Source organism: Arachis ipaensis, chromosome B5 (assembly GCF_059453495.1).
Source record: "Arachis ipaensis isolate K30076 ecotype BB chromosome B5, ASM5945349v1, whole genome shotgun sequence".
Taxonomy (NCBI): domain Eukaryota; kingdom Viridiplantae; phylum Streptophyta; class Magnoliopsida; order Fabales; family Fabaceae; genus Arachis; species Arachis ipaensis.
In genome coordinates, this window is record NC_142440.1 from 109,224,984 (window position 1) to 109,243,311 (window position 18,328).

The 18,328-nt window shown below is 40.6% G+C and overlaps 1 non-coding gene across 1 annotated transcript; it reads left to right on the forward strand.

Annotated features, from left to right (window-relative positions):
• Positions 1 to 17,322: 17,322 nt before the first annotated feature.
• LOC148565335 (small nucleolar RNA R71) lies at positions 17,323 to 17,430 on the forward strand. Its single transcript, XR_015884459.1, has one exon. It is a non-coding gene; the product is annotated as a small nucleolar RNA R71 (small nucleolar RNA).
• Positions 17,431 to 18,328: the final 898 nt, after the last annotated feature.

Genomic DNA, 18,328 nt, shown 5'->3' on the forward strand with positions numbered 1-18,328 from the left:
AGTAGTGGATTCTAGTTGGTTAGGTAGCTAGGATGTGGTTAGTGGATTTAGGCCTGATAATTGCGCTGTTCTTGTTACTTGTTTTACCTATTCTGCTATTTTGATCTGGCTGTGATGTTAATACTGTTCATATGCTGTTCTTTCATGTTTCATGCTGCTGTTAAGACTATTCTTTACTACTCCTATTGTTTGTGAATACTTGCAGCGCTTTTTAATCTCATATGAACTATTTTTCTTGCTATTTATTACCCGGGAACATCCAATTTTAGCCGGAATGCTGCCCAATTTTCTGCAAATTGTTTCATTTTTCTCATTCATGTATTGGTTTTGGCACTTTTGAATTTTGCACTGCTTGGCTACAACCAACCAATGCTTTATGCACAGGATCACATTCTTCTTCCTTTTTGATTCCCTGGCTAGTGAATTGCATTATTGATGATTTCATTTTAATTTTTGCTATTCTCGTATCTATCTGAATTATTATCAATAACCTGATATCCTTGCTTGAATACGAGTTGACTGTTCTTTAAATTTGTGAATTTATTGTTAACTAGGAAACCATTATCATGCCACTTACTTTAACTTTCTTTTTCCTAACTCATTGCTTTCCACTTTCTAACCTCCTTTTTACCTACTAACCATTTTAACTTTCTGACTTCCCTTTTTACCTAACTACTTTAACTTTCTAACTCAGGGCATGATCCTTGTTTTTCCTAATTTACTTGATTTCTACTCATCATATATTTTGGAGTGTACCTTTATTTTCAGACTTTTTTCACTCGAATACAATCCAAAATGCACATTTTTAACTCATTTAATTCTTCTCTTGCTCTTTTGCCACTCTGTGCTTCCATTGCTATTATTCTATTTGCCTACTTATTTTTCTGCTTTTGTTCTTCAATTATATCCTGGAATTTCTGCTTTTCAGGATGTCTGACCCTCAGCGCAAAGGAAAAGGCAAAGCAACCACTGGCAAAAGGAAACGAGGCGAATCATCTATGACCATCCTCGACATTTTGCATGATGATTCCTGGCGGGAAAAGAACTTTACCGCACAGAAAAAGGCTGACCAGTTGGTACCTGCAGCTGACCCGGTAAAATTTGCAAACAAATACTGTGAGCTAAAGTACCCAGTGTTTGCCACTTCCAGGAACCTGTACCTGGAAAGAACTCTAAAAATTCCAGACGAACTACAACAGTACACCTCCGAACAGATAAAACATAGAGGCTAGTTCTTCTTGGAATGAAACTTGATAGAGGTCAATGCTTCCTGGGTCAGAGAATTTTATTGTAACTATTTCATGACTTTCCTAGATGCAGTGCACCTCAGAGGGAAACAGATTTTGGTCACTGAGGAAGCTATTGAGGATATCCTCCAGCTTCTGCCTAAGTCAGATCAGCCTGACGGTTACCAAAAGGCTGAAGAGGATATGAGATTTATGAGATTTGACTGGGATGCTATCAAGCAGAGGATAGCCCTTGATCCTACTGTCCCATGGGTCATGGGTAAGAATACAGTGATGCCTAAGGGAATCAAGCTGATATATTTGAATGATGAGGCTCAGCTCTGGCACCAGATTCTGAGCAACTATGTGATACCGAGCACTCATGAGACAGAGCTGCCCGCTGCTATGATCACCCTCATCTGGTGTGTGATGGAGGGTAAGGACCTGTATCTTTCATGTTTCATCCGGTATTATATGGCCAGGGTCCATGTTAGAGGCACCCTCCCCTTCCCTTATCTGATCACCCAGCTAGGCCGTCGAGCCGACGTGCCTTGGGAGCTTGCTGATGAGAAGCCACCTGCTGCAGACTGCAAGAATATTATCCCTCACAGTAGGAAGTTTCAGGCTTTAGGTTACAGACCCCCATTCCTCACCGCTTCTGATGAGGCAGCCACACCTTCAGCTGCCCCTTCTTCATCCACTACTACACCAGCTACCACCACTGCACCTCTACCTGCCTCAGCGCCCATTTACCACCTCGTGCACCGCCTTTTTCAGCAGCTAGACCAGATGGAGCGCCGCAACCAGCGGCGATATGCGATATCTGAGCGTCGCAACAAGTGACGCTATAAGAATTTAAAGTTGTTGCTCCGCACTGGTCACCATGACATTCCTTCTGAGCCTGACACACCATTAGAGCCATCTGAGGAGGAGGCGGATGAGCATGAGGAGGAGGCACCTACCCAGGCCGAGCAGGGAGGACCAAAGCAGGCTGCGCCACAGCATGAGGAGCTACACCAGATCCAGGCCGCAGACCCGGAGATTCCTCTCCAGTCAGCACCTCCACTGCATCAGACAGATCCTCCTACACTTATCCAGCCTGCAGACCTTCAGGCCACCACAGAGACTCCAACAGCCCATCCTTCCGGTGATGACACTTCTTCACACCCAGCTTGAGTGAGCATCGAGGACGATGCTATATTTTAAGTGTGGGGAGGTCGCCATCCCTGGCTTATCTTTTGGTGAACCACTACAGACTCTTCTATCTTATTTTATTTTTTTGTATTTTTATTTTTATTTTTATTTTTATTTTTTAGCATTTGCACATTGTTCTTTTGCTATATTTTTACTTTATTTTCTGTATTTTGCACTTTAGTTTATAACTTAGACATTTAGTTTAGTTTGCAATTCTAAACTTATTAATTATAGAATATGTGGATTAATTAGTATAGTTTACCCTTTTAGCATATAATAATTTGATTTAATTAAAAATAAAAAGAAGTAAATTAGAGACTTTAACAGAATCAAACATCCACACACCTTGTATATATAGCATTACATGTTAGTTAGTTAACAACATTTCTTCAAGGAGGAACACTAAGATTTTAAGGGCCACCCTAAGATTTACATTGAGAATAATGGGAACTCTTGATTTCTACTTGCATGACTGACGTGGCGAAAATTGGCGAATTAAGAATTGTTATGAGATATGCGTTGCAAGTATAGTTCTTAACCAACCAGATATCCGCTTATCAATTTAGAAGGGTTGTCACAAAAATTAAAATTAAAATACTGGGAGTATGAATCCCAGGTCGTCTCCCAACGAGTTGCAGAAAGGTGTGCTATTTTATTAATCAGATGTTTTCAAAATGGTTTGAGTTGAATAAACAAAAAATTAAATTAGAGAAATTAAATAATTTAAATAGAAGCCATGACTGGGAGCAGATTAGTTGGAAGCCCTATTCTTGTTGAAGTACTCTCAAGATTAATTGATAATTGAAGGTTGTTCTGTTTAGTTATCCCTTACTAGGTAAGGGAAGGTCAAACAAGTTGGAATGCTGTTTCTATTCACAAGTTCCAATCCGCTCAATTGAAAAGGATTAGTGTCAGTGACTAGAGAGCATCCCAACAATAAACCTAAGTACAATTTTTCTTTCAAGCATCCCAACTCAAGGGTTCCTTTCAATCAACTCCCCATCAAGTTAGGGAACTACTGGCTCATTGTGAATGTAGAACTCATAACATAGGAAAGGAAATTAAAGGAAGACATGATAAATAAAACTCAAAGGAATCAATTAAAAATAAAAGTAATTCTTGAATTAATAAATTCTAAAACAGTCCAATAGTAAAATTGAGTAAATTAAAGGACATGGAAGAGTAAAGCCAATTAAAGAAAATGAACTAGAATGACGAAGTCTTGATGAGGTAATAACTCTTCTCAATATTCCAATGCAAAAAGCATTAGAAATAAAATCCTAAGAACTATGAATGTGTAGAGAGAAAACCTAGAGCAGGAGTAAAACTAGATCTAAAAACTAAAAAACTGTGTAGAATGAATATTGTCCTTGGTTTCTGCATGTCCTCTGGCTCTAGTCTGCTTTTCTGGGCCAAAAACTGGGTCAAAACAGGGCCCAAAATCGCCCCCAGCGAATTCTGCAGATTATGCAGATCGCGCACGTCACGCGATCGCGTCATTCATGCGGACGCGTCATTCGGAGTTTTGCTTGCCACGCGGGCGCGTCGTCCACGCCTCCGCGTCACTTGTGCTATTCCAATCCGTGTGGTTACGTGAGCCATGCGGCCGCGTCACTGCGATTTCCTCTCTTTCCTGCGGTCGCGTGAGCCATGCGGCCGCATCACTCCTCGCTGGTCATCTCCTTAATTTCTTGTGTTCCTTCCATTTTTGCAAGCTTCCTTTCCAATCTCCAACTCATTCATGCCCTATAAAGCCTGAAACACTTAACACACAGATCACGGCATCGAATGGAATAAAGGAGAATTAAAATACATAATTAAAAGTCTTTAGGAAGCAAGTTTTCAATCATGTAATAATTTTAGGAAGGAAATATAAATGCATGCTAATCATATGAATAAGTGGGTAAAGACCATGATAAAACCACATAATTAAGCACATTATAAACCATAAAATAGTGGTTTATCAACCTCCCCACACTTAAACATTAGCATGTCCTCATGCTTATTTAAAGGAGATAAAATAAATGAGTAGGAACATGTAAAACTCATGCAATGCAATGCAACCTATATATGTCAATGCAACTATATGATTCTTGTCCACTTGATCAATAGTAAATAAGCTCTTCAAAATAATTACAAATCAAATTCCACTAATTCAATTCTCATACAGTAAGAACAGATAAAAATGCAAGAAGGTAGCTCATGAAAGCAGGGAACACAGAAATTTAAGCATTGAACCCTCACTGATGATGTATGTACGCTCTAATCTCTCTAGTGTATAGGGCAATCACTCTATCCTTCTCTAATCGTGCTCTCTAATTTTTGTTCTTCTCCTAACCAATCAACAACATTTAATATACCAATGCAAACATCATGAGGTCTTTTCAAGGTTGTAATAGGGCTAAGGTAATGGTAAGGATACATATATGGCTAAGTAAGCTTATAAACTGAATCTTTAATTAACCCAAGCTTTAACATAACCTATATATATTCTATATAACTTTAGGATTCATAGTTAGCTACCCAGAATTTCTCTTTCACATTCCATACTCATGTATCAACTTTTTATTTTAATTTTATCATACATGCATTGATCTTTGAATTCTTAACTTAACATTGGGGTAATTTTGTCCCCTTATTTATTTATTGAATATTTTTGGTTTTTTTTTTCAACATAAACATAAAAATAAACATAGCTTATCAATGCACATAGATTTTTAATTCTTATAGTTTCACATGAGTAGGTATCCAAATTTCCATTATATTATCATGACACATTCCCTTATTATCTTTTGTTTCCACAATTTCCCATACTTAATTGGCACACACAATTCTATCTTAGGCTAACCAAAGATTCAGTTTGGGATATATAGAATTGTTTTTCCGCTTAAGGCTAGTAATGTGGTAAAATATAGAACAAATGGGATTTAAAGGCTCAAAGTGGCTAACAAAGGTAATTGAAAGGGTGGGCTTAATTTGGATAAGTGAGCTAAACAATTAATGGCCTCAATCATATGCAAACATATAAATATAATAAACGTTGGACATATAGGATGGAACAAAATATAGATTACAATCATAGAGAAGTAAACACACAAGAATAAAATAACTATGGTTAAATAATGTAACCATGCATAAAGGCTCGAATCTCAGGTTGTGTGTTCTTTAGTTAAAAAATCATGTTCCAAATACAACTTCAAGCAAATTTAACATAAAAGTTTTAGAAGAAACTTATTGTCTTTTCAATCAAGTAGAACATGCATGCAACTAATCTATTACTATGCAATTTATCCTATTCTACAAAAGAAAAACTAACTAAATATCCTGATTTACTGACCGACCTCCCCACACTTAAGGCTTTGCACCGTCCTCGGTGCCATCTGTCAGAAACAAAGGTGGGCTGGTAGCAGGATCTCCACAGTTTGGGCCATCATGGCTTCTTGTGCTGGTAAAGGACGTGGAGTCCGGGGTGTCTGAGTCCTTGAATTTTCCCATAATCAGCTCCTTGAGGTATGTGAATCGGCGCTTGTTACGGCGCTCTCTCATCTTAGCTTTGTGTTCCTACTGATCCAACCTTTCGAGTATCTGATGGAGCAGTTGGTCTGTTGTAGGTGCTTGTGGTGTTGAAGAAGGAATATCTTCAACCGGTTCAGTAGGATGGCTTGTGGCAGCTGTTGGAGGTCTAATGTATTTCCCGTTAGGGACATACTGATCATCCCGTGGAAGCATGGCTTTGGTGTCCCCAGCTCTGTAGGAGACTCCGGCTGCTGAGACAAGATCTGAGACCAAGGCGGGAAAAGGTAAGTTGTCCGTAATTTGTATGTGTCCCATGGCATTCCGGATGTGTCTTGGTAGGTGCAGAGGTTGGTCTGTAAGGATGCACCATAGTAGAACGGCCATGTCCGCAGTGAAGGAGGACTCGTGAGTGCTCAGAAAGACATAATGGGACATGATCTGTGCCCATACGCGAGCCTCTAAGGTAAGTGCTGAAGTCGATATTCTCTTAGGGTGGGTACGATGGTATCTGTAGATCCAACGGCTGTCAGGTAGTGCGATAACTCTGAGAACGGTGTTCTAGTCAAATTGGTATATCTAGCGCTTGAGTGCGGCTTCTTGAAATGGCCTCTTTTGTAATTGGGGCTTGCTTCTGACGGACAAAGACAGACTGCAGGGTTGGCAGGTGGAAGTTGGAGTAGAACTCGACTACCCAAGAAAGATTGACCTGCCTCGGCTGTCTCTATAGGAAACCCCATTGCCTTTGTGCAATTTGCGGCTAAACAAAGGTAGCAATATGGGTTGGGAGGAGAAGAAGGTATTCGTTGTTGTAACTCCTTTCTGCCAGGATGGGGAACATCTGCTCACAGTAGCGATTGGGAAATTGCGCAGAGTCCTTTGCTGGGAAGGCTTTTTCTTTATCATCAACCTTTATAATCCTCTTAGTTCTTTTTGTTGAGGGTTTAACTGCAGTGGAAGAGGGCTCTGCCACTAGTGCTCTCTTTGTTCCTCTCTTTGCTGTTGATTTGTGAGTAGCTTTCTCTTTGCCTTTCTTTGTTGCCATCCTGAAAAAAGGAAGAGAGAGTAAATTAAATTTAAAGAGATAGAGCAAGAAAGAGGATTGTATGAGTGATAATCAATGCACGTCAAAGAGTATGTCATTAACACATGGTCATGACTACATGTGTAAAGTTCATCAATGGGAAAATAGCAAGTGCAGTTAAGGACAATTAAATGCAAGAGGTTTATTGGCATGCAGGCAAAGGCATGAGTAGCATAGATCAAACATTTAATTAGTCAAATTTGTTATCACTCGTAACAAACTAGCCATCATGCGGTCGCGTCGGTCACGCGATTGCGTGACCCATTTTATGCTACTGGCGCGAGGGTAGCCTCGCACACGCACAACTCTCTGTTTGAAAGTTTATTTTTACCAATGCTGGGGTGACGCGATCGCGTGGGGCATGCGATCGCGTGAGCGGCCATTAGAAGGATATGACGCGGTCGCGTCAGTCACGCAGCCGCGTGGGAAGGATTGTGTGTTCAGCACCAATCCAGCACCACTCTAGCACAACTTTCGGTCGTGCACCCTTTTCACGTCGAATTCAAGGGCACGCGGCCGCGTGAGTGACGCGGTCGCATGGGAGGCCAGTGTTCCCATTTGATGCGGACGCATCGGCGACGCTGTCGCGTGGGGCGATTTGTGCCACTGGCACGCCTCCAGCCACGCTCTTGCGGGACTCTCTATTCGTTTTATTATTTCTTCCCATCTCTTGCAACGTGAAAATTTTTTTTTTTTTGTAAAATAAAAGTATGTAAATACAGATGCACGAAATGTACTAATAGAGAGAAGAGTTATTGAATAGGAAAACTGAGAATAAAGAAAAGAACGATCATACCATGGTGGGTTGTCTCCCACCAAGCACTTTGCTTTAACGTCCGTAAGTTGGACGCTCCACTAGCTCAGGCTGCGGCATTGTGGGGATCTTCCAAGAGGAAGATCTCGATCTCCTTGTTTTTCTTCAGCTTCTCGCCATGGTACAGCTTTAAACGATGTCCATTAACTTTGATAAGTTCAGAGCTTGAAGGATGGCTTAGGTGGTAAACTCCGTATGGTTCGGCCTTCTCTACTCTGTATGGACCTTCCCATCTTGATCTCAACTTGCTTGACATGAGCCTTAGTCGAGACTTGTAAAGGAAGACTAAGTCCCTAGGTTGGAACTCTTTTCTCTTGATGTGCTGATAATGTACAGCCTTCATCTTCTCTTTGTATAGTCTTGAGTTTTCATAAGCTTCTAGGCGAAGGCTTTCCAATTCTTGCAGTTGCAATTTTCTTTCAGCTCCGGCTTTCTCAATTCCCATGTTGCACTCCTTTACTGCCCAAAAAGCTTTGTGCTCTACTTCAACAGGGAGATGACAAGCTTTTCCATAAACTAAGCGGAAAGGACTCATCCCAATGGGTGTTTTGTATGCTGTTATGTATGCCCAGAGTGCATCTTGTAGCCTGGTGCTCCATTCTCTTCTATGAAGTTTGACTATCTTCTGCAAGATACACTTTATCTCTCTGTTTGACACCTCGGCTTGCCCATTAGTCTGAGGGTGGTAGGCTATTGCAACCTTATGAATTATCCCATACTTCTTCATTAATCCTGTTAGTCTCCTGTTATAAAAATGGGTGCCTTGATCGCTCACGATTGCTCATGGTGATCCAAAGCGACAAATAATGTGGTTTCTCACAAAGGAAAAAATAGTGTTAGCATCATCAGTGTGGGTAGGAATTGCTTCCACCCATTTGGAAACGTAATCCATAGCTAACAATATATAAAAATAACCATTAGAATTTAGAAATGGACCCATGAAGTCAATGCCCCAAATGTCAAAGATTTCACAGAAAAGCATAATTTGTTGAGGCATCTCATCCCTCTTGGATATATTACCAAATTTTTGGCAGCGTCTCTAAAAAGTGTAGGCTACCAGAATCCACAGTCTAAGATTTTTCTAGCTGTTCTTTGAGGGCCAAAATGTCCTCCACTCTCAGACGAGTGACATGCCTCTAAGATGGACTGGAATTCTGATTGAGGCACATACCGTCTAATTACCTGGTCAGCGCCACATCTCCATAAATATGTGTCATCCCATATATAATATTTAGACTCGCTTTTCAGCTTGTCTCTTTGATGCTTAGAAAATTTTGGAGGAAAGGTGCGGCTAACTAGATAATTAGCTACAGGTGCATACCAAGGGACTACCTCAGATACTGCTTGCAGGTTATCAAATGGGAAATTATCAGCTATAGGAGTGGGGTCATCTGTAATGTGCTCAAGGTGACTCAAATGGTCTGCCACTGAATTCTGGTTACCACTCCTATCCTTAATTTCTAAATCAAATTCTTGTAATAGCAGTATCCAATGTATAAGCCTTGGTTTGGACTCCTTTTTAGCTAATAGATACTTTAGAGCTGCATGGTCTGAGTACACTACTACCTTCGTACCAAGTAAATAGGCTCGGAATTTATCCAGAGCAAAAACAATAGCAAGAAGCTCTTTCTCAGTAGTAGTGTAATTGGACTGAGCGGCATCTAAAGTTTTAGACGCATAAGCAATAACAAAGGGGTCCTTACCTTCATGCTGAGCCAGTGCTACTCCTACTGCATGGTTGGAGGCGTCGCACATTATTTCAAATGGCTGGCTCCAGTCTGGTCCTCTCACAATTGGAGCTTGAGTCAGGGCGGTCTTCACTGAACTCAAACTCAATATCCTTCTGCAGTAGCCTGGATAAGGGAAGTGCTACCTTACTGAAGTCCTTAATGAATCTCTTGTAAAAACCTGCATGGCCAAGGAACGAACGGACTTCCCTCATAGAAGAGGGGTAAGGTAAACTAGAAATAACATTTACCTTTGCTGGATCTAGAGAAATGCCAGTATTAGACACAACATGTCCTAGTACAATACCTTGTTTTACCATAAAGTAACTTTTTTCAAAATTTAATACAAGGTTTGTACTGACACATCTATCTAATACTCTAGATAATCCATCTAAGCAAAGGCTAAAGGAATTGCCGTACACACTAAAATCATCCATAAAAACTTCCATACAGTCCTCAATAAAATCAGAGAAAAGACTCATCATGCACATTTGGAAGGTAGCTGGTGCATTGCACAAGCCAAAGGGCATTCTCCTGTAAGCATAAATCCCAAAAGGACATGTAAAAATGGTCTTTTTCTGATCCTCAGGAGCTATATGAATCTGGAAATAACCTGTGTAACCATCAAAAAAAATAATGTGATTTACCTGACAGGCGATCCAGCATTTGATTAATGAATGGAAGAGGATAGTGATCCTTACGAGTGGCCTGGTTGAGGCGTCTGTAGTCAATGCAGACCCTCCAGGCGTTCTGAACTCTGGTTGCCATGAGCTCTCCGTGCTCATTCTTCACTGTAGTGACTCCAGACTTCTTGGGCACCACTTGTACTGGGCTTACCCATTCACTGTCTGAGATGGGATAGATGATATCTGCCTCTTGTAGTCTGGTCACTTCCTTTTTGACAACCTCTAAGATAGTGGGGTTTAGTCTTCTCTGGGGTTGACGGACAGGTCTTGCTCCCCCTTCTAAAAATATCCTATGCTCACAGACTTGAGGGTTGATGCCTACTATGTCTGCCAAACTCCAACCAATTGCCTTCTTGGGCCTCCTCAGAACACTAAGTAACTGCTCTTCCTATTGAGAAGTGAGTTTCCTTGCAATGATAACTAGAAACTTCTGCTCGTCCTCAAGGTAAGCATATTTGAGGTGTGGAGGAAGGGGTTTTGGTGTGCAAAATCGTGATTATTCCATTCCTTGGTAACGGCGCTAAAAACTCAATACGCACGTTCATGATCTTATATCTGTTTCACAACTTCGTACAACTAACCAGCAAGTGCACTGGGTCGTCCAAGTAATAAACCTTACATGAGTAAGGGTCGATCCCACGGAGATTGTCGGCTTGAAGCAAGCTATGGTCACCTTGTAAATCTCAGTCAGGCGGATTAAATTGTATTAAGAAATTATAGTGGATAAAAATAAATAAAATATAAAATAGGATAGTGGTACTTATGTAATTCATTGGTGAGAATTTCAGATAAGCGTATAGAGATGCTTTCGTTCCTCTGATCTCTGCTTTCCTGCTGTCTTCATCCAATCAATCCTACTCCTTTCCATGGCAAGATTTATGTAGGGCATCACCGTTGTCAATGGCTACATCCCATCCTCCTGTGAAAATGGTCCAATGCGCTGTCACTACATGGCTAATCATCTGTCGGTTCTCGATCATACTGGAATAGGATTTACTATCCTTTTGCGTCTGTCACTACGCCCAGCACTAGCGAGTTTGAAGCTCGTCACAGCCATCCCTTCCCAGATCCTACTCGGAATACCACAGACAAGGTTTAGACTTTCCGGATCTCAGGAATGGCCATCCATGGGTTCTAACTTATACCACGAAGACACTAATAACTCGGACTCGGTCCCCTGTATTAGATATCCAAGAGATATCCATTCAGTCTAAGGTAGAACGGAAGTGGTTGTCAGGCACGCGTTCATAAGTTGAGAATGATGATGACTGTCACGATCATCACATCCATCGTATTGAAGTGCGAATGAATATCTTAGAAGCGGAATAAGTTGAATTGAATAGAAAAACAGTAGTACTTTGCATTAATCCTTGAGGAACAGCAGAGCTCCACACCTTAATCTATGGTGTGTAGAAACTCTACCGTTGAAAATACATAAGTGAAAAGATCCAGGCATGGCCGAATGGCCAGCCCCCAAAACATGATCAAAGGATCAAAAGATAATCCAAAGATGTAAAAAGTCCTATTTATACTAAACTAGTTACTAGGGTTTATAGAAATAAGTAATTGATGTAGAAATCCACTTCCGGGGCCCACTTGGTGTGTGCTTGGGCTGAGCTTGAAGTTTACACGTGAAGAGGTCATTCTTGGAGTTGAATGCCAGTTTGTAACGTGTTTCTGGCGTTGAACTCCACTTTGCAACTTGTTTCTGGCGCTAAACACCAGAATGCAGCATGGAACTGGCGTTGAACGCCAGTTTACGTCATCTATCATTGGGAAAAGTATGGACTATTATATATTGATGGAAAGCCCTGGATGTCTACTTTCCAACGCAATTAGAAGCGCGCCATTTGGAGTTCTGTAGCTCCAGAAAATCCACTTCGAGTGCAGCGAGGTAAGAATCCAACAGCATCTGCAGTCCTTCTTCAACCTCTGAATCTGATTTTTGCTCAGGTCCCTCAATTTCAGCTAGAAAATACCTAAAATCATAGAAAAACACACAAACTCATAGTAAAGTCCAGAAATGTGATTTTTAATTAAAAACTAATAAAAATATACTAAAAACTAACTAAATTATACTGAAAACTATGTAAAAACAATGCCAAAAAGCGTATAAATTATCCACTCATCACAACACCAAACTTAAATTGTTGCTTGTCCCCAAGCAACTGGAAATCAAATAGGATAAAAAGAAGAGAATATACTATAAATTCCAAACTATCAATGAAACTTAGCTCCAATCAGATGAGCGGGACTTGTAGCTTTTTGCCTCTTGAATAGTTTTGGCATCTCACTCTATCCATTGAAGTTTAGAATGATTGGCATCTATAGGAACTTAGAATTCAGATAGTGTTATTGATTCTCCTAGTTCAGTATGTTGATTCTTGAACACAGCTACTTTATGAGTCTTGGCCGTGGCCCTAAGCACTTTGTTTTCCAGTATTACCACCGGATACATAAATGCCACAGACACATAACTGGGTGAACCTTTTCAGATTGTGACTCAGCTTTGCTAAAGTCCCCAATTAGAGGTGTCCAGGGTTCTTAAGCACACTCTTCTTTTGCTTTGGACCTTGACTTTAACTGCTCAGTCTCAAGTTTTCACTTGACACCTTCACGCCACAAGCACATGGTTAGGGACAGCTTGGTTTAGCCGCTTAGGCTAGGATTTTATTCCTTTAGGCCCTCCTATCCACTGATGCTCAAAGCCTTGGATCCTTTTTATTACCCTTGCCTTTTAGTTTTAAGGGCTATTGGCTTTTTGCTCTTGCCTCTTGGTTTAAAGAGCTTTTTGCTTTTTCTGCTTGCTTTTCTTTTTCTTTCTATTTTTTTTTTGCCAATTTTTTTTCGCATATTTTTTTCTGCAAGCTTAGTATTCACTGCTTTTTCTTGCTTCAAGAATCAATTTTTTTATTTTTCAGATTATCAAATAACATGTCTCCTTATCATCATTCTTTCAAGAGCCAACATATTTAACCTTCTTAACCAACAACTTCAAAAGACATATGCACTGTTCAAGCATTCATTCAGAAAACAAAAAGTATTGTCACCACATCAAAATAATTAAACTAGTTTCAAGGATAAATTAGAAACCATGTACTTCTTGTTCTTTTGTAATTAAAACATTTTTTTCATTTAAGAGAGGTGATGGATTCATAGGACATTCATAACTTTAAGGCATAGACACTTAAATACTAGGGATCATGTAATAAGACACAAACATAAAGCATAATAAACGAAAAATAGGAAAATAGAAGAACAGGGAAATTAAGGAATGAGTCCACCTTAGTGGGGGTGGCGTCTTCCTCTTCTTGAAGAACCAATGGTGCTTTTAAGCTCCTCTATGTCTCTTCCTTGTCTTTCTTGCTCCTCCCTCATAGCTCTTTGATCTTCTCTAATTTCATGGAGGATGATGGAGTGCTCTTGATGTTCCACCCTTAATTATCCGATGTTGGAACTTAATTAACCTAGGGAAGTGTTGATTTGTTCCCAATAGTTTTGTGAAGGAAAGTGCATCCCTTGAGGCATCTCAGGGATTTCATGGTGAGGAATTTCCTCATGCTCATGTTAAGGTCCATGCTCTCTTGTTTGCTTCATCTTTTTCTTAGTGATGGTCTTATCCTCTTCAATGAGGATGTCCCCCTCTATGTCAATTCCAGCCGAATTACAGAGGTGACAAATGAGGTGAGGAAAGGCTAACCTTGCCAAAGTAGAGGACTTGTCAGCCACCTTGTAGAGTTCTTGAGGTATAATCTCATGAACTTCTACTTCCTCCCCAATCATGATACTATGGATCATGATGGCCCGGTCTATAGTAACTTCAGACCGGTTGCTAGTAGGAATGATTGAGCGTTGAATGAACTCCAACCATCCTCTAGCCACTGGTTTGAGGTCAAGCCTTCTTAGTTGAACTGGCTTGCCCCTTGAGTCAATTTTCCATTTAGCTCCTTCCACACATATGTCCGCGAGGACTTGGTCCAACCTTTGATCAAAGTTGACTCTTATAGTGTAGGGGCGTGCGTTCTCTTCCATCATTGGTAGGTTAAACGCCAACCTTACATTCTCCGGACTGAAATCTAAGTATTTCCCCCGAACCATGGTGAGCCAATTCCTTGGGTTCGGGTTCACACTTTGATCATGGTTCCTGGTAACCCATGCGTTTGTATAGAACTCTTAAACCATTAAGATCCCGACTTATTGAATGGTTGGTTAGAACTTCCCAACCTCTTCTTTGGATTTCAAGTCGGATCTCCGAATACTCATTCTTTTTGAGATTGAAAGGAACCTCAAGGATCACTTTCTTCTTGGCCACAACTTCATAGAAGTGGTCTTGATGAACCTTAGAGATGAATCTCTCCATCTCCTATGACTCAGAGGTGGAAGTGATATCCTTCCATTTCCTCTTTCTAGAGGTTTCTCTGGCCTTAGGTGCCATAAATGGTTATGGAAAAATAAAAAGCAATGCTTTTACCACACCAAACTTAAAATGGGTGCTCGTCCTCGAGCAAAAGAAAAGAGAAAGAAGTAGAAGAAGAAGAAAAATGGAGGAGATGGAGGGAGAAGGTGGATTCGGCCAAGGGGAAGAAGAGAGGGTTGTGTTGTTTGAAAATGAAGAAGGAATGAGGGGTTTATATAGGAGTAGGGAGGGGTTAGGGTTCGGCCATTTAGGGTTGGGTTTGGGAGGGAAATTATTTTGAATTTAAAGGTAGATGGGGTTTTTGGGGAAGAGCGGATGGATGTGAGTGGTGAAGAGGTGATGGGAAAGAGTGATTGAGTTAATTGGTGAGGGGTATTTGGGGAAGAGATTTATGAAAAGGTATAAAGAGGAGAGAAGAAGTAGGTGGGGATCCTGTGGGGTCCACAGATCTTGAGGAGTTCCTGTGGGATCCACAGATCCAGTGGGGCCAAGGACTTTAATCATCCCTGCTCCAATTAGGCATGTAAACGCCCTCTGTAGGCAATCCTAGCGTTTAACGCCAGATTGCAGCATGTTTCTAGCGTTAAACGCCACTTCCATGCTTGTTTTGGGCGTTCAACGCCAGTCTGCAGCATGTTTCTGGCGTTGAACGCCAGTTTTCCTTTGGAGTGCATTCCTGGCATTTAAACGCCAAAATGCTGCTTGTTTCTAGCGTTTAACGCCAGTTTCATGCTCTATTCTGGCGTTAAACACCAGCCAGATACTCCTTACTGGCGTTTAAACGCCAGTAAGCCCTTCCTCCAAGGTGTTCTGTTTTCAAAGCTATTTTTCATTCTGTTTTTGAATTTTTTTGTAGTTTTTGTGACTCCACATGATCATCAACCTAGTAAATCTTGAAATAACAAAGAGAAAATAAAATAAAATATATTAAATATCATTGGGTTGCCTCCCAACAAGCGCTTCTTTAATGTCAATAGCTTGACAGTGAGCTTTCATGGAGCCTCACAGATAATCAGAGCAAGGTTGGGACCTCCCAACACCAAACTTAGAGTTTGGTTGTGGGGGTTCAACACCAAATTTAGAGTTTGACTGTGGGGGCTTTGGTTGACTCTGCAGTTAGAGAAGCTTTTCATGCTTCCTCTCCATGGTTACAGAAGGAGGTCCTTGAGTTTTAAACACAAGGTTGTTCTCATTTAGTTGAAGGACTAATTCTCCTCTGTCAACATCAATCACAGCTCTTGCTGTGGCTAGGAAGGGTCTTCCAAGCATGATGGATTCATCCTCATCCTTCCCAGTGTCTAGGATTATGAAATCAGCAGGGACGTAAAGGTCTTCAACCTTTACTAACATGTCCTCTACTAGTCCATAAGCCTGTTTTCTTGAGTTGTCTGCCATCTCTAGGGAGATTCTGGCAGCTTGCACCTCAAAGATTTCCAGTTTCTCCATTACAGAGAGTGGCATGAGGTTTATCCCTGATCCAAGGTGACATAGAGCCTTCTCAAAGGTCATGATGCCTATGGTACAAGGTATTAAGAACTTTCTAGGATCCTGTTTCTTCTGAGGCAATCTCAGTTGATCCAGATCACTTAGTTCATTGATGAGCAAGGGAGGTTCATCTTCCCAAGTCACATTACCAAATAATTTGGCATTCAGCTTCATGATTGCACCAAGGTACTTGGCAACTTGCTCTTCAATAACATCCTCATTCTCTTCAGAAGAAGAATATTCATCAGAGCTCATGAATGGCATAAGGAGGTTTAATGGAATCTTTATGGTCTCCAGATGAGCCTCAGAGTCCTTTGGTTCCTCAGAGGGAAGCTCCTTATTGATCTCTGGACGTCCCAGGAGGTCTTCCTCATTGGGATTCACGTCCTCTCCCTCCCTTACAGGTTTGGCCATGGTAATCAATTCAATGGCCTTGCACTCTCCTTTTGGATTCTCTTCTGTATTGCTTGGGAGAGTACTAGGAGGGGTTTCAATGATCCTTTTACTCAGCTGGCCCACTTGTGCTTCCAGTTTTCTAATGGAGGACCTTGTTTCATTCATGAAACTTAGAGTGGCCTTAGATGGATCAGAGACTATATTTGCCAAGCTAGATGGATTCTGCTCAGAACTTTCTGTCTTTTTCTAAGTGGATGATGGAAAAGGTTTGGTATTGCTAAACCTGTTTCTTCCACCATTATTAAAGCCTTGTTGAGGCTTTTGTTGATCCTTCCATGAGAGATTTGGGTGATTTCTCCATGAGGGATTATAGGTGTTTCTGTAGGGTTCACCCATGTAATTTACCTCTGCTATTGCAGGGTTCTCAGGATCATAAGCTTCTTCCTCAGAAGATGCCTCTTGAGTACTGTTGGATGCAGCTTGCATTCCATTCAGACTCTGAGAAATCATATTGACTTGTTGAGTCAATATTTTATTTTGAGCCAATATGGTATTCAGAGTATCAATTTCAAGAACTCCCTTCTTCTGAGGCGTCCCATTACTCACAGGATTCCTCTCAGAAGTGTACATGAACTGGTTATTAGCAACCATGTCAATGAGTTCTTGAGCTTCTGCAGGCGTTTTCTTTAGGTGAATGGATCCACCTGCAGAAGTATCCAATGACATCTTAGCTAAATCAGACAGACCATCATAGAATATATCCAGGATGGTCCATTCTGAAAGCATGTCAGAAGGACACTTTTTGGTCAGTTGCTTATATCTCTCCCAAGCTTCATAGAGGGATTCACCTTCTTTCTGTCTGAAGGTTTGAACATCCACTCTAAGCTTACTCAACTTTTGAGGAGGAAAGAACTTGGCTAAGAATGCTATGACCAGCTTATCCCAAGAGTTCAGGCTATCTTTGGGTTGAGAGTCCAACCACACTCTAGCTCTGTCTCTTACAGCAAACGGGAAAAGCATAAGCCTGTAGACCTCGGGATCAACCCCATTGGTCTTAACAGTATCACAGATCTGCAAGAATTCAGTTAAGAACTGAAAAGGATCTTCAGATGGAAGTCCATGAAACTTGCAGTTCTGCTGCATCAGAGAAACTAATTGAGGTTTCAGCTCAAAGTTGTTTGCTCCAATGGCAGGGATGGAGATGCTTCTTCTATGTAAATTAGAATTAGGTGCAGTAAAGTCACCAAGCATCCTCCTTGCATTATTATTATTTTCGGCTGCCATCTCCTCTTCCTGTTCGAAAATTCATGTAAGGTTGTCTCTGGATTGTTGTATTTTAGCTTCTCTTAGTTTCCTTTTTAGAGTCCTTTCAGGTTCAGGATCTGCTTCAACAAGAATGTTCTTGTCCTTGTCCCTGCTCATATGAAAGAGAAGAGAACAAGAAAAGAAGAGGAATCCTCTATGTTACAGTAAAGAGGTTCCTTATTGTTAGTAGAAGAAGAAAGGGAATAAGAGTGAAGAAGAATGGATAATCCAAATACAAAGGTGAGGATAGGAGCAGTGATTTGAGATGAGGAGGAGTGTTAGTAAATGAATAAATAAATAGAATAGGGTGAGAAAGATAAATTTTCGAAAATTTAATAAAATAAAATTAAAATTTAAAGTTAAAATTCGAAAATAAAAATTGAAATTAAATTAAATTAAAATTTAAAACAACTAGTTAGTTAAAATTGAATTTTGAAAAAGAGGGAAGGGATTTTCGAAAATTAGAGAGAGTTAGTTAGAT